This window comes from Molossus molossus, unplaced genomic scaffold (genome assembly GCF_014108415.1).
Source record: "Molossus molossus isolate mMolMol1 unplaced genomic scaffold, mMolMol1.p scaffold_m16_p_4, whole genome shotgun sequence".
In the NCBI taxonomy this organism is placed as follows: domain Eukaryota; kingdom Metazoa; phylum Chordata; class Mammalia; order Chiroptera; family Molossidae; genus Molossus; species Molossus molossus.
The window spans coordinates 105146956-105165038 of NW_023425377.1; positions in this window are offsets into that span (position 1 = coordinate 105146956).

The following is an 18083-nucleotide window of genomic DNA, read 5'->3' on the forward strand; positions in this document are numbered from 1 at the left end:
TGTATGGTGTAAAAAGGTGGTCTAGTTCCATTTTTTTGCACATATCTGTTCAATTTTCCCAACACCATTTAGTGAATAGAATATCTTTACCCCATTGTATGATTTTGCCTCCTTTGTCAAATAGTAATTGACCATAAAGGTGCGAATTTGTATCTGGGCTCTCTATTCTGTTCCAGTGAACCATATGTCTGTTTTTATGTCAGTACCATGCTGTTTTGATTACCATGGCCTCATAGTATGGTTTGATATCAGGTGGCATGATTCCTCCAACTTTGTTCTTTTTACAGGGATTCAGTATCAGTTAGTCTGGTGTGACCTTCAGGAAGGCACTTGTGGGGAGTGGTGAGGGAGCTATGCTGCATGGTAGGGACACCCCCTGCAGGTGGAGCAGACCCTCAGAATTTGAAGGGGCTTTTACCTGAGAAGTTCTAGGGCGAGCTAGTTGTCACCCAGAGGCCCCTACCAATCCTGGCATAGGGCACTGTGCAGCTGGAGCAGCGTTGGGGTGGGAGGTTGGGGGTGGTCCTCAAACCGGCCCTTAGAACTGGACAGGCAGGTTTACAGAATAATTCCAGGGATTGGTGTGGAGTTGTTTGCATATGATTTGCACATGAATAGCATGTACTTTGGTTCCCAGGCAATTTTCAAGTTAAATATTAATTGTTGGCACTGGTTCCTGGGCAGCCCATTGAGGGTGATGGGAGGAGGTGCCAGGAGTGGCCTTGGCCCGTGTCCTACAGCCCTGAATGCTGGGGTCAGAAGCGGAAGTGTGCAGGGCTCTGTCACAGCCCCCAGTGTGACCGGAGGGTGCTGAGGAGGCCAGAGTGCCCTTCAGAGTGGATTTCTCTGATGGTGTCTCTACTCCTGACACTCAGCTTCGACATTTGAGCAGAACTTCACACAGATAATGGTGGGACTTTTTAGAGCATCGCCTCAGAGGCACAGGGTCTGCCTCTCAGAAACAACAGAATCATGTGATGGGGAAGAAGTTGCAGGGTAGGGTATCAGCATTTCCAGGGACACACTTGACTGAAGACGGGTTTCTGAACAGAAATTTAGAGCAGACTCAGAACTCACCAACACAGAGCCTCCCCGTTGCCAGCTTTTTTCAGAGGACAGAAGAAAATGTTCCAGGCTCAGGAATCCTGACACTTAGTGATGTCACCGTGGACTTCACCTGGAGGAGTGGCAGCTCCTGACTCCTGTTCAGAAGAACCTGTCCCAGGATGTGATGATGGAGAACTGCAGCAACCTGGCGTCAGTGGGTAATCAAGCCAGCAAACCAGATGCACTCTCTAAGTTAGGTCACGGAGAACCACCACGGGCAATGGAAAGTGAAAGCTACTGTCGAACCCATTCAGAAATTGGAAATCTTGATGATCATCTGCCGGATGAAAGCATGGACAGTAGCCTAGAACAGTGGCATGAAAAGAACGTGTTAGAAAATTCTGTCCATCAGAGCAAAACTCAATTTCTGCTACAGCATAATCATGTCATGTTTGACTCACAAAGAGAAAGTACGAAATCAAATTTATCTTTACTTAACCAGAGCAAAAGCTATGAAATCGAGAAGCCTGGTAAATGTTCTGGAGTTGGGAAATCATTTTCTCCATGCTAACAGTGAACAGTTTCAGATTAAAATGAGATTCCCAGAAAGCTGAAAACTTATCAGCCCTACGTTCCCCCTCACTAAGCATCAGCAGTCTTAGAAAATAAGGACACGCCATCTGTGCAGTGAATGTGGGAAAGCCTTCATGAAGAAGCGTTTGCTCAGTGATCACCAGAATCTTCATACAGGAGAGAAGCCCCATCGATGTAGCCACTGTGGGAAAACCTTCTATAGAAAGGTCACACTGAACAAACACAGAGATTGCACACAGGAGAGAAATCTCATGAATGCACAGTTTGGCAAAGCCTTTCTCAAGAGATCACAGCTCAGTATACATTACAAAATATATAGGAGACAAACCGTGTTTGTATGCAGTGACTGTGGGAAAAGCTTCATCCCACAGTCTCATGGTCCATCTACAAACTTAAATAGGTGAGAAACTTTACGTATACAACAGATGTGGAAAAGGCCAGAAGACTTTCCTCACAACACATCAGAGATTTTACATGGGAAGGACAACCTTCGTGTGCAGGGAATGTGGAAAATTCTCCCAGAGAACACGTCTCTCATTAAACACGAAAGAATTCACACAGGAGAGAGACCCTGTGGATGCAATGAATGTGAGAAAGCCTTCCAAGTGAAGTCAGTCTTCAGTGCACATCACAAAATTCACTCAGTCTGGGTGGTACATTTTTCCTCAGAGTCACTGGTCACCCCAGACCAGTGCTGTCCTGCAGAGGGAACACCTTGTTACTGTGGTGACTCTGTAGGTGCCTTCTGCAGTCCCTCACACAGCAGTAAACAGTGGGCTCCTAGCAAATGGAATGAAGTCACAGTGGGCCGGCCTGTGTCACAGGGAAGCATTAGGGAAAAAGGCAGAGACATTCCATGAGTAAAAGATTTGTGCAAAAATTTCTGGCTCAGATATGACTGAAAAGTATATACAGAGAGAAATTGTATAAATGCTGAGACTGGGAAGTCCTGATATTCTCATCTAAGTAAATATATGCCTTGATACAGAGGCACAGTCTGATGTTAACCCAAACACATACATCGATTGCTCTATTGTGTCAACGGAATGAAAGAAACTACAAAAATAATAGTAATAATTGTTGCTGCCCTTAGGGTTTTTATTTCTTGATTCTGCTTTTTCTGTTTCTTCTCATCCACTTCTTGTCAATGATTCCATATTTTGGGGGGGATGGGAAGGAATGGGGACATGGGGGCTGGGGGAAGGAGGACAGTCCCAAGCCCAGCAACAGCCACACCTCTGCCAGGTGACAGTGCCTTTCAGGGACTGGGTATGCCGTCAAATCTTGGTCCTCGAATCTCTCTCATCTTGAACAATTCAGTTCTTGACCAAATTGTTCACAGAAAAAAATGTCCCAGTTGTTGAACAAAACTTTCATCCTTAGTTTGGCAACCCATTCGTGCTGATACCTGTATGATCAGTCACACGTCTCTCCGGCAACAAACAAAGGAGAGAATGCATGAGTGTGAGTCAGGAAATTGTGCTGTGAATATTTTCCAAAGGGAAAAAATGATTCCGTTTTCAAACAAATCACTTCTCGAACGGCCCTCCAGAATGAGTCAAGTTCAAGAACCGAGGTTCCACTGTGCAGGGAAGAGAAGACAGATGGGGAGCTGGCAGGCGTGGGGCATCAGATGCCTACTACATTCAGAAGCAGTAGGCATGTAAAGCAACTACCCAGCGGTGCTGCTAGAGACACATCCCAGAACCCTCCTGGCCCCAGTCAGGGTCATCTCTCTCAGATCATACAGAGAGCTGTGGGCCAGGGCCCCGCCCCAGGATAGAGGGGCAATGCCAGCAAGGAACTGCCAGCCTCCTGCCCTGGCCCTCACCTGCTTCCCAGACCTGCATCCTCCCATCCCCTTTGTCACCAAAGGCCTTGGCCACAAGTAGCCTGCAGACAGGGGAATGATGAACACTGCCTGGGTGGAGCCGTGCAGAGCAATGGTTAGTTCATAGGCTCTGAGCTGAAATGTGCTTGGATTTGGACCCTGGCTCTGTATTCTAGTAACTGTGCAACTTTGGGCAAGTGACTCACCACCTGCGTGCCTCAGTGTCCTCTTCTGTACAGCCGGGTTACCTGTAGTGCCTGCCTCGTGTTGCTGTTGTCGGGGATGGAGCCAGTAACAGTGTGTTAAGCACTTGGACTTGGGCCTGCTGGCATATAGACTGCAATCTAGCTGTAGAAGATTATGCCCCAGGGGGGGCTCCCCTGGTCCCAGCCTTGTGCATTACAGGGCACCCCACGCCAGCACTGGATCATCCAGCTTCCACTCAAACAGTTCCTGAGGCCAAGTCTTGCTAGTTCTGTTCTCCTGAGGGTTGTTTACAGCACACGCACAGTCACCACATTAAAGGAGGGAGAAGGGAGCCCAGAGATGTTCCAGGCAGCACCCTCTGCTCTCGTTAGGAGGTGGGACTTCCTTGGGCTGCCTCCCGGCTCCGCCCTACGAGTGGACTCCAGGCTGTCCTCTGGGTAGCGCAGCCTGTAGCTCCCCTCCTCTCTGAGAATCCTAGAAAGATTTCAGGATATACCCCCTCCTGCACCTCCTATTCCCAAGATGCTTAGAACCAACACCTCGCTCTGGCCCCAGAACTGGCTGGGGCCACCAGGTAGGTCTCTGAAAAGGTGGAAGGATTGCTCTGTGGGATTTTCTAATCCGGCACTTGATTGGCCCACAGAGACCTCACTGAAGAACAGCCTAGCCCTCACAGTAGCTACCGGTGTTGAGGCCCAGGCCCCCTGCTGAGTGCCCCCAGGGCTTGCTGTCTTTTCAACCTCAGCCTCTCCAAGGGTGAGTGAGCGTAGCCCCATCTCACAGCTGTGGGAACTGAGGCCTAAAGAGGCAAAAGAGTTTTCCCATGTAGCTCAGCTTTCAGGCTGGGGGACTGGCTGAGACCCAGACAGGCTGGCTCCAACCGCTGGCTGCTGCTGGCTGCTGCTGGACCACCTCATCCTGGGTTTTCTCTCTTTTTACGTTGGTAAGAGGTGACCTGGAATCTGCCTGTCTCCATGTCTGCATTGTAAGCACTATTTGGGGAGTAGCCAGCAATGATCTTTATTTCCTTTGGCTTCCCATCTAGATCTGGGACTTGAATTGTCACTGGGGCTCCCTTATCCTTAGGGATGCCTCCCTTTTCTGCAGAGACCCCCTTGAGACTCCTCACTCCCAGGCACCTCAGTCCCTCTCTGACAAGAGCATCCATTTCTCCCCACTCACAAGCCGACCACATTCTCATCATGACACCTGCTCACACAGGCTCCCCCTCAGGCCCGCCCTGGGCTGAGTGTCTTCAGCTGCCCAGATGCTGGGGCCCTGACCTCCCAGTAAAATGCGCTTCCGGGGGGCTCTCTGGCCTCGGTGGTCCAAGAGGTTCCTCCACGACAAAGCAGCAGGGCGCCACTTAAGCTGGTAAGATCACCTCCGATGACCATGACCGTATTGAAGCTGCATCTAAATGGTGTACTCTTGTTAAGCTCAGCAGAAAAGTCCAGAGATTTCTGCAAAATTCAGCCAAGTGCCAATATGCTTACGGAGGAGGAATATCATTAGGAAAATGGTTAACAAAGTTATTTTCTTCACATCTCCAAGGAAACAGCTCTGGAGCAGGTTTCTTATAGAAAACTTGAGGAGGCTATGAAGTACCAGGAAGTTCACTCAATTTTGACTGTATAGGTAATACCCAATGAATGACTGAATCTTTCCTTTGTGAATCTCAGAGAAGCCACCTGGGGAGAGGAGCGCTCGCATCCACTTACTTACCTGGACGAGGCGCAGCTACCGGTTAGTGTGGTTGCTGGAAGGGGAAGGAGGCTAGAGGTTCAAAAATCACCCCTTCAAGTGCCGTCCGTGTCCCCTCAGGGGTCCAGGAACAGCCTGGGGACAGAGGAGACCTGGCTCCAGCATTCTCTTTCTCTTCAACACCTCCAGACCACAGCTTCCCCTCTCCGGTCCTCAGTTTCTGCAAAGTAAAGAGGTTGGACCAGATCCGCAGTCTCCAGACATTTAAAATTGCATTCCTTTCTCTTCGAAAACAGCCTGTTATGAACGTCCAAAGTGTAAGGCAGATGAGGAGACTGCTCTGGCTGAGCTCTCTGGCGCTGATTTGCTCAGGGCCCTTGGAAATCAGACAGGTCAGCTGGGAACCTCTCCCTACCTGATGTCTAGGTAGTGCCCAGCAGCCCCAGAGGACCCGAAGGAGGCTCTGGGTCTTGGGCCTGGACTTAGCCCTGGATGGGTGAGGCAGCTGGAGCGCACGGGCGATGGAATTCTGTGGCACCTGGAAACGGCTCGGCGCCGGCTGTGGTTTTCGTGGTGGAGCCTGAAAGCTGCTCCTGAGGTTTGACCTGGAAAGCTCTCCACGCCTGCTCAGAAGGCTAAACAGCATTCTTCAGGGCCGTCCCCGCCAGCGGCCCGCACTGGTTGGTGGATGACCACAGTGGGGACAGTCACAAAGAGCCCATTGTTTCTTGAATTTATTGCCTCCTCTACCTGAGGTACAGTGCCATTGTCACTGGGACACATAATGTCCTGGATCATTAAAACCCAATAATCTCTTTGAAATGGCGTAACAGCTTCCTTCAAGGAGATAGAGTAAATGAGACTGCCGTCTTCCAGTCTGCTGCCACTGTATGGACAGCATCTCTTTCCTTTTATAACAACTGCCTTCATCTCTGTTCAGGCCGGTGCACTTTTGCCATGCTGGTGGTGTATAAATCTGATAATTAAATCCTGTTATCTTGATGCCACGGGCAGAATAAAAAGCAGTTATGATGCTTCAGAGAGGAAAAACACTGTGAGGAGAGAGAAGGGGATTTGTTTTGTATTTTTTAAAAAGCCATTTTCACGGAGTCTTTTTTTAGCACTAGAAAGTTGACAGATGCCTGACGAACAGAGATCCCAGGGTGGGGAGGGATTCTGATGACTCTGCGAAATGACTCTTCACACTTGTGCACCCCAGCAGAGGAGAAAGCGTGCCACTTCTAAACTCACAGACCTGGCATTTAGTCCAACTCTACGGCCTTCCAGCTATGACTCCAGGCAAGTCACTCGCCTTCTGTATCTGCCAGGGTGCTTTGGGCTGCAAATAAGAAAAATCCCAACCCAGAAGACTGAAATTAAAGTGTTTTATGTCCTAGAGTAAGAAGTTCTGATTCAAGGTAACTCTGAGGATGTGGAATGCAGCAGCTCAGGGTATGTGAAGAGCCTAGATTCTTTCCACCCTTTTCCTCTGCCGCCTTGCATGGACTTGCCCTGGCTCCTGACCTGGTCTGTGATGGCAGGAGGCTGCCTCAGCTCCACGAACCTCATGCAGACCCAACAATGTGCAGCTGCAGAAGAAGGCTGGTCTGCTTCACGAGGAAGAAGGCAGTTCCCGGAAGCTATCTGGGAGACACACCCTCACATTCTACTCCCAGAAGTTCATCTCGTGCCCACCTTCTAAAGAATCACTGGCAAAGGAAATAGAATCATCATGGTTGACCCAGATAAACTATAGTTTTCTCCTGCTACCTCCTAGGCTGGTGATGGGATCCCTGACGTTCAGGGCCATGCAGGAAAGTCTGGATACCTAAGTAAAACCAGGCTTCTATTGGATAGGAGGGCAGGGATGAGCTGTTGTTGGGTTGGCAACTGATAGTATCTGCTGCACCCTCTTTGATACTCTTTCTTCATCTGTAAAACTGGGATTGTAAATGCACCTCAATAATCCTGTTGCAAGGATTTAAACTTTTCTGTCATAGACAGGGTGTTAGCAGGATAGAGCTTCTCCAGAAGAGGCTGAGTCACAGGCCTGGGTGTGCTTCCCATTCAGTTCCAAGAGGACCAGAGAACCGGGCTTCCACTAGCGATGGAAGTTCGTGCTGGAATGTTCCCACCAGACATGGCCAGTCCTCAGGTGGCCTGCTGGCTGGCCTCCTGTGCTGTAACTGACTTCTTCTTGATGTTCATGACTCATGTGATTCAAATATGGTGGAACTTGTTTTCTGTCTCAAAGGGTGTCTCCAGCCAGTGAGTGGTACAGTCTGGGCTCATTTCTGGCTCCAGTGTTGAGTCCTTCCTATGATCCTTAGGAAGAGTGATACAGGTGGGGTTCATACCATCTCAGAGCCACCCTGTCTCATCAACACCCCCACCCCTGACCAGCAAGCAGGAATGACAGAGAGGTAAAAAAGAAGTTCTCAGATTAGTAAACATTTCGGGGGTAAGGGGTGGGGCAAAAGTTGGAACCTTCATCAATTTGATCAATACCCTCGCCCAACATAAGGAAAGGTCCTTCTAGAGCTGAATCTTGGAAAAAGGGTATCCACCATGCATGTTCTTCCCATCCAACCTGTGTCTCTTTCCTTTGTTTTTTTATCCTCACTCGAGGACATTTTTCCATTTTTTGTTCAGATAGAGTGGGAGGGGGCGAGAGAGAGAAACATCGACGTGAAAGGTACATATTGAGTGGTTGCCACTCATACGACCCAACCAGGGCCGGGGACAAACTGCAACTGAGGTACGTGCCCTTAGCGGGATCCGAACCCGGGTCTCTTGGAACCACAGGTCGACGCTCTAATCGCTGAGCCAAACCGGCCAGGGCCAACCTCTCTTTCTTTCAGGTCCCTGGGTTCCCCATCTTTATTCTCTTCCCTGGGAGACCCTATGCATCCCCATAGGAGCAGGAGGGTCTATCCCTGACTGTTCCCACGTCTTGCTGTCTGCACCAGTAGCACAGAGGAGAGTCACGGAGGGTCTGTCTCTGCTAATTCGGCCTCCGGTGGCTGCCGCCTCACTAGTTCACCTAAGAGGTGGCACACCTCACCTATGTAAGGTTTAACTTGTCTTGGAGATGACACAATCTTAACTTTATTAAAAAAATAGCATTGCCCCCACTGGGAGAGCTTTGTTCTTGCCCCTTCAGAACCGTAGTCCCTGCCTTTACTGTGCGAAGAAGCATTTGTTTTTTCCTTGAATCTGCCATTGTATTCCGTTACAAGAGCCCCGCACTGACAACAAAGCAACTCTCTATGTACCCAGGAGGGACGGCACTGGCTTGGATTATATTTTTTTGGATTTTTTTGATGAAAGAAGGGGAGGGTTTCCAATTTGTTGCACTACATGTATTTTTGCTTTTAGTCTGTGAATAAATTGTGTATTTCATACAAGGCAGAAGTAGGGTGAACATGGCCTGTTCACCACATTATGGAATTCCAGAACTAGTGGGCACCTGGTGAGGTTTGTACATTTAGGACCAACAGAAGGAAACGCCTGTTATCTGGCAGGAAAAAGACCTTTCAAACTTCTCTCCCTAAGGGGTAGAGGAAAAAATTGAAGTTATAAATAGTCTTTAAAAGATTAGATATGGCCCTGGCCAGTTTGGCTCAGCGGTTAAAGCGTGGGCCTGCGGTCCGGAGAGACCCGGGTTCGGTTCCCGCTAAGGGCACGTACTTCGGTTGCAGTTTGTCCCTGGCCCTGGTTGGTCGTGCGGGTGGCAGCCACTTGATGTGTCTCTTCACGTCGATGTTTCTCCCTCTCTCTCTGTTCCTCTCTCTCCCTCCCACTCTATCTGTACAAAAAATGGAAAAATATCCTTGGGTGAGGATAAAAAAAAAAAAAAGATTAGATATGTATATAAAATGATAATTTACCAGGAACACCCAAATAAATTAATTAAAAAGTTATTAGAATTAATAAAATTTTATATAAACGGGAGAGGATATAAAAATTAATAACATTCGCCCTGGCTGGTTTGGCTCAGCGGTTAGAGCGTCCGCCTGCGGTCCTGAGAGACCCGGGTTTGGTTCCCGCTAAGGGCGTGTACCTTGGTTGCAGTTTGTCCCCGGCCCTGGTCAGTGGTGCGGGTGGCAGCCACTCGATGTGTCCCTTCGCGTCGATGTTTCTCTCTCTCTGTTCCTCTCTCTCCCTCCCACTCTATCTGTACAAAAAATGGAAAAATATCCTCGGGTGAGGATAAAAAAAAAAAAAAAGATTAGATATGTATATAAAATGATCATTTACCAGGAACACCCAAATAAATTAATTAAAAAGTTATTAGAATTAATAAAATTTTATATAAACGGGAGAGGATATAAAAATTAATAACATTCGCCCTGGCTGGTTTGGCTCAGCGGTTAGAGCGTCCGCCTGCGGTCCTGAGAGACCCGGGTTTGGTTCCCGCTAAGGGCGTGTACCTTGGTTGCAGTTTGTCCCCGGCCCTGGTCAGTCGTGCGGGTGGCAGCCACTCGATGTGTTCCTTTCACATCGATGTTTCTCTCTCTCTCTCTGTTCCTCTCTCTCCCTCCCACTCTACCTGAACAAAAAATGGGAAAGTGTCCTCGGGTGAGGATAAAAAAAAAAAAAATTAATAACATTCAAGTGTATCCAATATACTTAGAATATTCAAGAAAAATACAAGAGGTAAACAAACAAACAAAAAAATGTTTGGCCTGGAACTGCCATGGGGTTGTCAAACTACCTCCTACCTGTTAACCAGATGTAACCACAGATATTGTGCCCTAAGAAAGGGCTTCCCAGGTCCCTCAGACTGCTGAGGGACCCCCTGCTGTCTTTTCAGAGCACTATACTTACCTTGTTCTTTGGAGTGACGAATTCCAGCTTAAATTTCTGTCTTTCCTACTGGACAGGTAGCTTCTCCACTAGACTAGAAGGCAAGGTAGAGGTGTCCGGCCTACTGCTAGAGTCCTAGTGTCTTGCACGATGTCGTTGAAGGAATTCAAGACTGTAAAAACATTGCTTAGAAAAATCTCCCTTTAGAGAAATGTGTGGACTCTATATGAAGAAAAATGACAAACTTTAAGAGATCAAAGAAAACTTGAGAAGGAGTGGCCAGGCCACCTGGTCTTAGATGGGACAACTACGTATTGTACAGCTATCCCTTCTACCCAGGACAAGGTATAGACTTAATGTCATGTAATGTCAGCTAAAGTCCTCACAGAATTATTAGGGAACGTATTATTAAAATGATTCTGGAAGGAAAAGATCATAAAAGAAAATTTTGGAAAACTAAACTATGAACTCCCTGAGGGTAGCCTCCTGTATCGATTCCCTTTATCTCTGAGTAGTCTCTCACACCCAGCGTGGTGCAGAACACACACACACACACACACACACACACACACGCCCGCCCGCCCGCCCGCTGGGTGGTCAGGGACAGGCCCTCAAAGACAGCAGAAAGACCCAAGCTGGAAGTCCCAGGACAAACGAGTTTCTGTCCAGCCTTCCAGAAAGCAGTGAGACTCAGTGCAGACGGTGGCAAGGTAGGTCTGTGAATGCTCCTTCAGATGGCATGACGTGGCAGCTGTGATGGGACAGCCACGGTCTGGGACCTGCACAGGGTGCACCTGGAGCTCATAAAGCTCTGTGCAAGCAATGCTGTACCCTCCGTGTTCCTCCCCTGCAGCCCCTCTCGAGGGCTCCTCTGGCTGTGTGAGTCCCCTCATCGTCCTGCCTCTGCTTGTTGTTTCCCTGACCATTGCCTCCTTACAGAACCTCGAGGGCAGCATCTCCTGGTAAGGGGTGAATCTATGCCTTGGTTCTTTGGGGTGTCTCCATGGGGGTCTTGCTAACTTCGGCCGTGAGTATCGGTGATTCAAGACCATTACATTCTGGATGGGGACGTCCCCATCTCCCACTGATACATCTGTCTCCACTGACTTAGCTGTAGTTCTCAGTACAGTGAGTTAAAAAGAGCAATGGGAAGCATTGGGCAAGCAAGCAATTAAATACCCGTTCCTGAACCAACACCCAAGCAATGTTTAACACCATGCTCCCTCACCTCAAACCTTGTTCAATCAAGTTGGATTGAACTCCCTACAACAATATACCCACCATGTCACTTTTCCCTGAAGTTGGAACATACATTACAACTTACAGTATCTAGCTTCATCCTCTCAAACCCACTAAAGTACTCTCATGATGATTATGAAGTCCCACCAGCCAGTTCCAGCCAATTTCCCACTGGGCAGGGAACCACAGATACCCCCACTGGCTGCAGTTTTAGTAATGTTTTGGGACCAGGCCAGGAAAATAATTTTTCTCTTTTCATTTTTGCACCTCAGCAAGAAACCAGGTGGGAGAAATCTAAGATCCAAGAAGCAGAAGGTGGAGGTGGTGGTGGTGGGGGTGGTCCTGGGTTCTGAGGCAAAGGGGCACAGGGAAGCTGCTGGAATGTGGAATCCAGGAAGAGGATGCGGGGAGCAGTAGGGAGGTGTGCCTGGGAGCAGGCAGGAGAAGTGGCCAGCTGCCCCTCAGGGTGCCGTTCACAGGTCGGCTCGGGTGGTCCCAGGAAGGCATAAACAGGACTCTGAAGCTTAATTTCATTGTTTTTGCTCTGCCTCCTCTTGGGGAGTTGTGAACTAAGAAGCACATTCTCTTACCCTGTCCTGCATGCTGTGTTCTCCAAAGCTTGCCCTGACTTCTGCTGTCCCATGTGTTCAGCTTAAATAGATCCTTCTGCAGACAACCCAGGATCCCACTGTTCATGGAAAAACCTCCACTGTCCGGAACGAAGTCCTCATGCTGGGCTCTGTGCCAACTACCTTGGGCATTGTGGAGACCTGAACTGTTCTCAGTTTAAGGTTCTGCTGGTTCTTTCCTAAGGAAAATGGGTTTACCAGCTGCCCTCGTTGATTTCCTTCAGATATTGCCCCATGTGGGTCACATGCTTGACCTCAACTTGTTTTCTCCTCTCCACCTGAAGGTTTCAGAACACTGCCTGGCTGGGGCTATGCGTCCATCAATGACCTGCAGTGGTAAGAACAGGCTCAGGAGCCCTGGAACACCAGATTTCAATCCCAGCTATGCCATCCACTCTCGGGTGCTATTGAACAAGGCATGTCGCCTCTCTCAGCTTGAGTTCCTCCGTTGACAAAGGTAGAACTAGTAATACCTACATCCTGAGGTTGCCCTCTGAAGAATAAATGAGACGACGTACATGGATGCACCTCGCACTCAATCAATAAATCTTTAATCACATTCACAAATGTTGTAGGGCAGAGTACAAGTTATCATTCCCTTTAGAAAAGTCATCCTAGCCCTGGCCGGTTTGGCTCAGCGTTGGAGCGTCAGCCTGTGGACCAGAGTCCTGGGTTTGGTTCCCGCTAGGGGCACGTACCAAAAGAAAAAGAAAAGAAAAGTCATCCTACCGCCCTGGCCAGTCTGGCTCAGTGGTTAGTGTGTTGGCCAGTGGACCAGAGAGTCCTGGGTTTGGTTCCCACTAAGGGCACGTACCTCAGTTGCAATTTGTCCCCAGCCCGGTTGGGGATGTGTGGGTGGCATCCAGTCGATATGTCTTTCTCACATCGACGTTTCTCTCTCTCTCTTCCTCCCACTCGCTCTATCTGAAGATAAATGCAAAAATGTCTTTGGGTGAGGATTTAAAAAAAAAAGAAAGTCACCCTACCTTAAACCTGTGACTGTATTCTCTCTTCCCCATTCCTTCCCTGTGAGTAGGCTACTTGCAGGCAGAAATTGATTGAAACTCACCAAGTCAATCTCAAGAGTGCCCAGTTTGGGGCCTCTGAGTCCATGAGAGCCCAGCCACTGCTGCCCCTGTGAGAGCTCATCCAAATACCCATATGGACAGATGAAGGGATATGGCAGATTCTGCGGTCACACTCGTGCGCAGTCACACTGCCAGCAGGTTCATCCTTCAGTGAGAACACGACTGCATAAATATGATCTATGCACACCCCCACATGGATTAAAAATATAGGCCAACGTACTTGCCAAGGAAAGAACTGAGTTATTTTCTTAAAAGGCTCTATTTAGACCTGACAGCACATCCCAGTATCTGCCAAGAGAAGGGGACTGGGTCTGCATCACCGCCTTCCCACCTGCGCAGGGCTGTCCTCCACAGCGCCTTCGGCCTCGTGCTCAGCAGAGTGCTGCTTCTGACAGGTGGGGGAGGCAGCCTCCAGGAAGCCTTGCTAATTTCAGAGGTGAACTGGCAGGATTGATATTTGTGGTGATTCTTCACAATAAGGCCATTGAACGTGTTCGTGAAGCGGATGAATAGAAATGGGTTGAGACGTCTTTTGTACACGGTGATGATGGATCACATTTAATACCCATGTTGTGCCCGTCTCTCTGGGCTTGTTTAGTGGTTTAGTCTTCTCTTGGTTTCAAGACATGCCTCCTGTTAAACTCAAGGAGAGAAAGGGACAATGTATGGGGGCGCTCAGCCTCCCAAAGGGGGGCTTTCACCTTGGCTTGAGCTTTCTGTGGATCCAGTGGTGACCAGAGTTTCCCAGGAATAAAAATGACTAGGTAAGTGTTTGAAACGGATTCACGTCCACATCCCCGTGACTCTGAATCCCATTCTCTGCAGCACAGCGTGTGCAGAAGTGGACTTCGTAAAAGGAGGTTAAGGAAACAGAAGAGGCCCAGCTGAGCGCCCACACCAAGCAGTCTTACAAGAGGGCAGACTTAACTGGACATTTCTTGCAATGGTTTGTTTGATTGTTGTTATATTTCTGGCAGAGGGGAAGTTTGTCTACTTGATTTTTTCTCTCTTGGCACAGATGGTTGGGTTGGATTAACGGCCACATTCAGACTCGAGTTCATTCTCAGTTACTTGGCTTGATTTATCATGAGTCATGGCTTGCCAGGAAGCTCAGAGGTGCTGGGCCAAGCCCAGGGACTGCTGAGTCTGCCCTCGTTTTCTCACCAGCTTACTTTTGGAGGCCATGTAGCTTCACCTCCACTGGTGGCACCCCCTCACTGCAGAGTCCTTAGGGGAAAACCCCCTGCGGGACTCAGGCAGTGGGTAAGGAAGGGCAGGGTCACCTGTTTTCAAAGTCATCATTCTCCAAATCCCAGCACCAGGCTCTGCGAGGATCTCAGATCTCTCTCACTCTGTCTCTCTCAGGAATTGAGGCAACTTTGCCATAAGGAACATATCCCGAGACATATCCGGGGCTTGGATTTGGTCAGAAATGGATGACTGGAGGCCATCCCGCTACCTTTTGAGTGCACAGGACTCACTCTGCACCTATGCGCGCATGTCTTCGTCTCCCTTTGCTGAAAGCATTCAACGACTGTCCTTTCTTTTTTCCCTCCAGCTGCAAACAGTAAAAGTGAGGAGCCCTTTTACGAAAACCTTTCAAGCCCTGCCCCTGTCTACTGGAAAGTGCTAATTCTCAAGTCTCCCGATGATTCTCACCCCTTTGTGGATCACTCAGAGCTTTGGTGCTTTGGGCTATAATCAGTCTTTCTTTTCATCTTTCATCTCTTTTCTGCCTGGGACACATGGTGTTTCCTGCCAGTTTCCACTTCCTCTGTCATCCATCTATCTCTATCTACTGGTCTATCTATAGATATATCTACCTGTCCGCCTCTCTCTCTCTATATATATATATATATCTCCATCTCTGTGCTCAGAGTTGACAAATGCTAGCGAGACCCATAAAGAAAGCTCCTCCAAGTTTAATGTATAGTAAGCACACCTCAGTATATACCTGAAATGACACACATTTTTCTCCATCACACCTCCTCGAGACAGTATAATGATGTTTTCTAGTCCTCTGAGAAGAGATCAGGGAGAGAAGATGACGCCAATTTCTAGGGCTTCTTCAGAGATGGTGGGTCTCTTCTGAAAGGTGAATATCTTCTTAGGTTCATTATTTACTGAGCAATTTTTAGGTGCTGGGCTCTATGCTGGGCCTGAAGTTCAAAGAACAGGTCATAGTCTCTGCACTCCAGACTGGCCAATAAGTCTAGTGGATGAAGAACCAAGCTGAAGACATTACTAATTACTGAACTTTTACAAGCTGTTGCAAACTGGTCTAGAGAAAAACTCAGTGGAAAGCAGACACTCAGCCTGGGTAATGTAACTGGGGGAACAGAAGAAGACCAGGTGGGAAGAGAGATGGAAAAGCTGGCAAAATGAGGTTGGAAAATAGTCGCCACCACCAGACGGTCAGTTGAGAGAACTTGTCTCTCCTGTTCATCATTGTATTTCTAGAATCTAAAATAATACTTGGAACATGTCAGGTGTTCACAGATTATTTGTTAAATAAAAGGATGCATCTCAGCAGCTTGTTTCCCTTTCCTTTTTGGCCCCATTTGCTGGAAGGAATCCCCGTTCCTCCCTGAGATAGGACAATGCCATTAGGCAGGTATATCTTGGGAATTTGTACCATCTGTTTGGGGCCCCATGGAGAGGGTGTACCAGATGGATCCAAGTCTATTTTGGTCTTTACTTTGTATGTTTCTTGTTTTTCTGCATCCCATGCAGATGGATACTGTCAGGTTATTTATAGCAGGAGTTTGCACACAATAATAGAACAGTTGCTCTAATTCCAATGCCAATTGAATTACTTTGGCTTTGCATTCTTCAGAGGACCTGTAGCAAACACCGCGGTACATAGCTGGGTTACCAAGTCTGCTCCGTTTCAAGCCTCTTCCCTAAGACAGTTCTTTCTGAAACATGGGACACAATGATTTAGGTTGCATGCACTTCTCACAAGTTTTAGAAATAGTGCATTAATAGGTGCAAAAGATGCAAAACTTCTAAATAAAATGCAGTGCTGGAAAATTTAATAGTATATTAAATAATTAATACACATAGCCAACAATGCAAAGGTGGTTTTTATGTACAAAGATGTTCACCATTGTAAGACTTGTAATAGTGAATAATTGAAAATAATTTTATGTTCAACAATAGGGGGCTCGTCTACAAAACTGTGGTAAATTCATATGACTTAATACTATCAAAAAGTATATTCCAGGATAATGGAGAAAATGGTTATAACATATTAAGTAAAAACTTGCAGATCACATTATACACATACATACATATATGTATGGTCCAGGCTTATAAAACTATGTGTGCCTAGAAAAAAAGACTAAAAGGATATAAGGAATAATTTCTCAGTGGGAAGATCATGGGTAACTTTTATTTTCTGTTTCTGCTTTTCTGTTTTTAATATTTCTACAATGGAAATGTATTACTTTTATAGTAGAGAAAAAAAATGCTATGAATGCTATTTCAAAGGATAGTCTGTTTGGTTTCTTCCAAGTGGGGCTTTCTATTTGAAGTTTATATTATACTAGCTCAGGGCATCTACTATTGGAGTCAAACCAAAGGGACCATATAAAGTGTGCAGTCATGGTCTTTAAGTAGGCATTTAAAAGGGTGCTTTTAATTGAATCTCAAAAGGAAGAGGAATGTAGTGTGTTCTCTGCAGAGATTTATTAATGCTGGTTTGTCCATTACCCGAGCATCCTGAGCCCGATAGTGCAAGTTCATCTATAAAGAACCGGGACCTGTAGGCAGCGCATGCGTCTTCCATGCCCATAAATAGTGTGTTGCTTAAAGCCAGTCGTCTATCAAGCTTGCCCTGGGATGAAGACCAATCTGTGGAATCTCAGCTTTAAATAGACAGCAGAAAATCTTTGGGGAGAGGAGGTTATCGAGGAGAGGACTCATGCACTCTGCTTTGGTGTGTATTCTCCGGCTTCCCAGTGCCCTGCCTTGGAACCTCATCATGCACAACCCAGTGCGTAAACCCCTCTTGGTTAAAGAGACGAGTCTTCTGAAGCCTGAGGGAGGAACAGCCTGACTCATAGCCACTGTTTTAACTTGAACAGTCAAACTCTAATAGCTACACAGCGGGCTCCTGTGATTAGCAGCAGTATTCATCTTCCCTAGTTTGCATTTGCAGTAACACACTCAGTGTTATCTGCCCAGACGCAGCATCTGTAAAGTCAGCTGCGTCATGCACACTATTTTTAACTTGCAGAAGAGGAGCCATATCCAATGTAATCTATGATAGCACTGTAATTAAAATGTCCTGCATAATGAGGAAATCTAATCAATAAAGAACAGCAAGTATTATGTTTCAGAACAAACAAATGCTGGGATTTAGGTGGCCCTAAAATTCAGCTACTACTATATAGCCTTAAATGTGTCCCTGCCATTGAGAAATGAGTAACAGCCTTTGATGACAGAAAATAAGATGAGGGGCAATTTTTCCAGCGTGGGATTTAGACAACTGACTGAGAGAAATACAGAACACAATTTACTTGACAAGACCTGGTAACCTGGGACAACCTGGAAAGGTAAAAAGAAATGGACTAGAGATTGACCTTATCCTGATTCTACTGTGGAAAGTGACCATGCTTTAAAAAAAATAATGACACACATCTGTAAAAACAAATATACTCTGTGTAATTCTTTAAACTCGACTTCATTACCATTGCTAATTGTATCATGTTGTTCTGTCACTGCAAATGTGAGGAAGCTTTGGTGGCTATTGTCCTTTTATTTCCACTTGAAATTTGCTCCTGGGAAACCCGTAGATTCCCCCCACCTCCCGCCTTTAATCGCATGAGATTTTTTATTTAAGGGTGGAGCGAATATGGAGGAAGCCTTTACGATCAAGAGAGAAAGGGAAACACAGTCGATGAAGTAGAAAGTCAAGAAGACAAGAACATA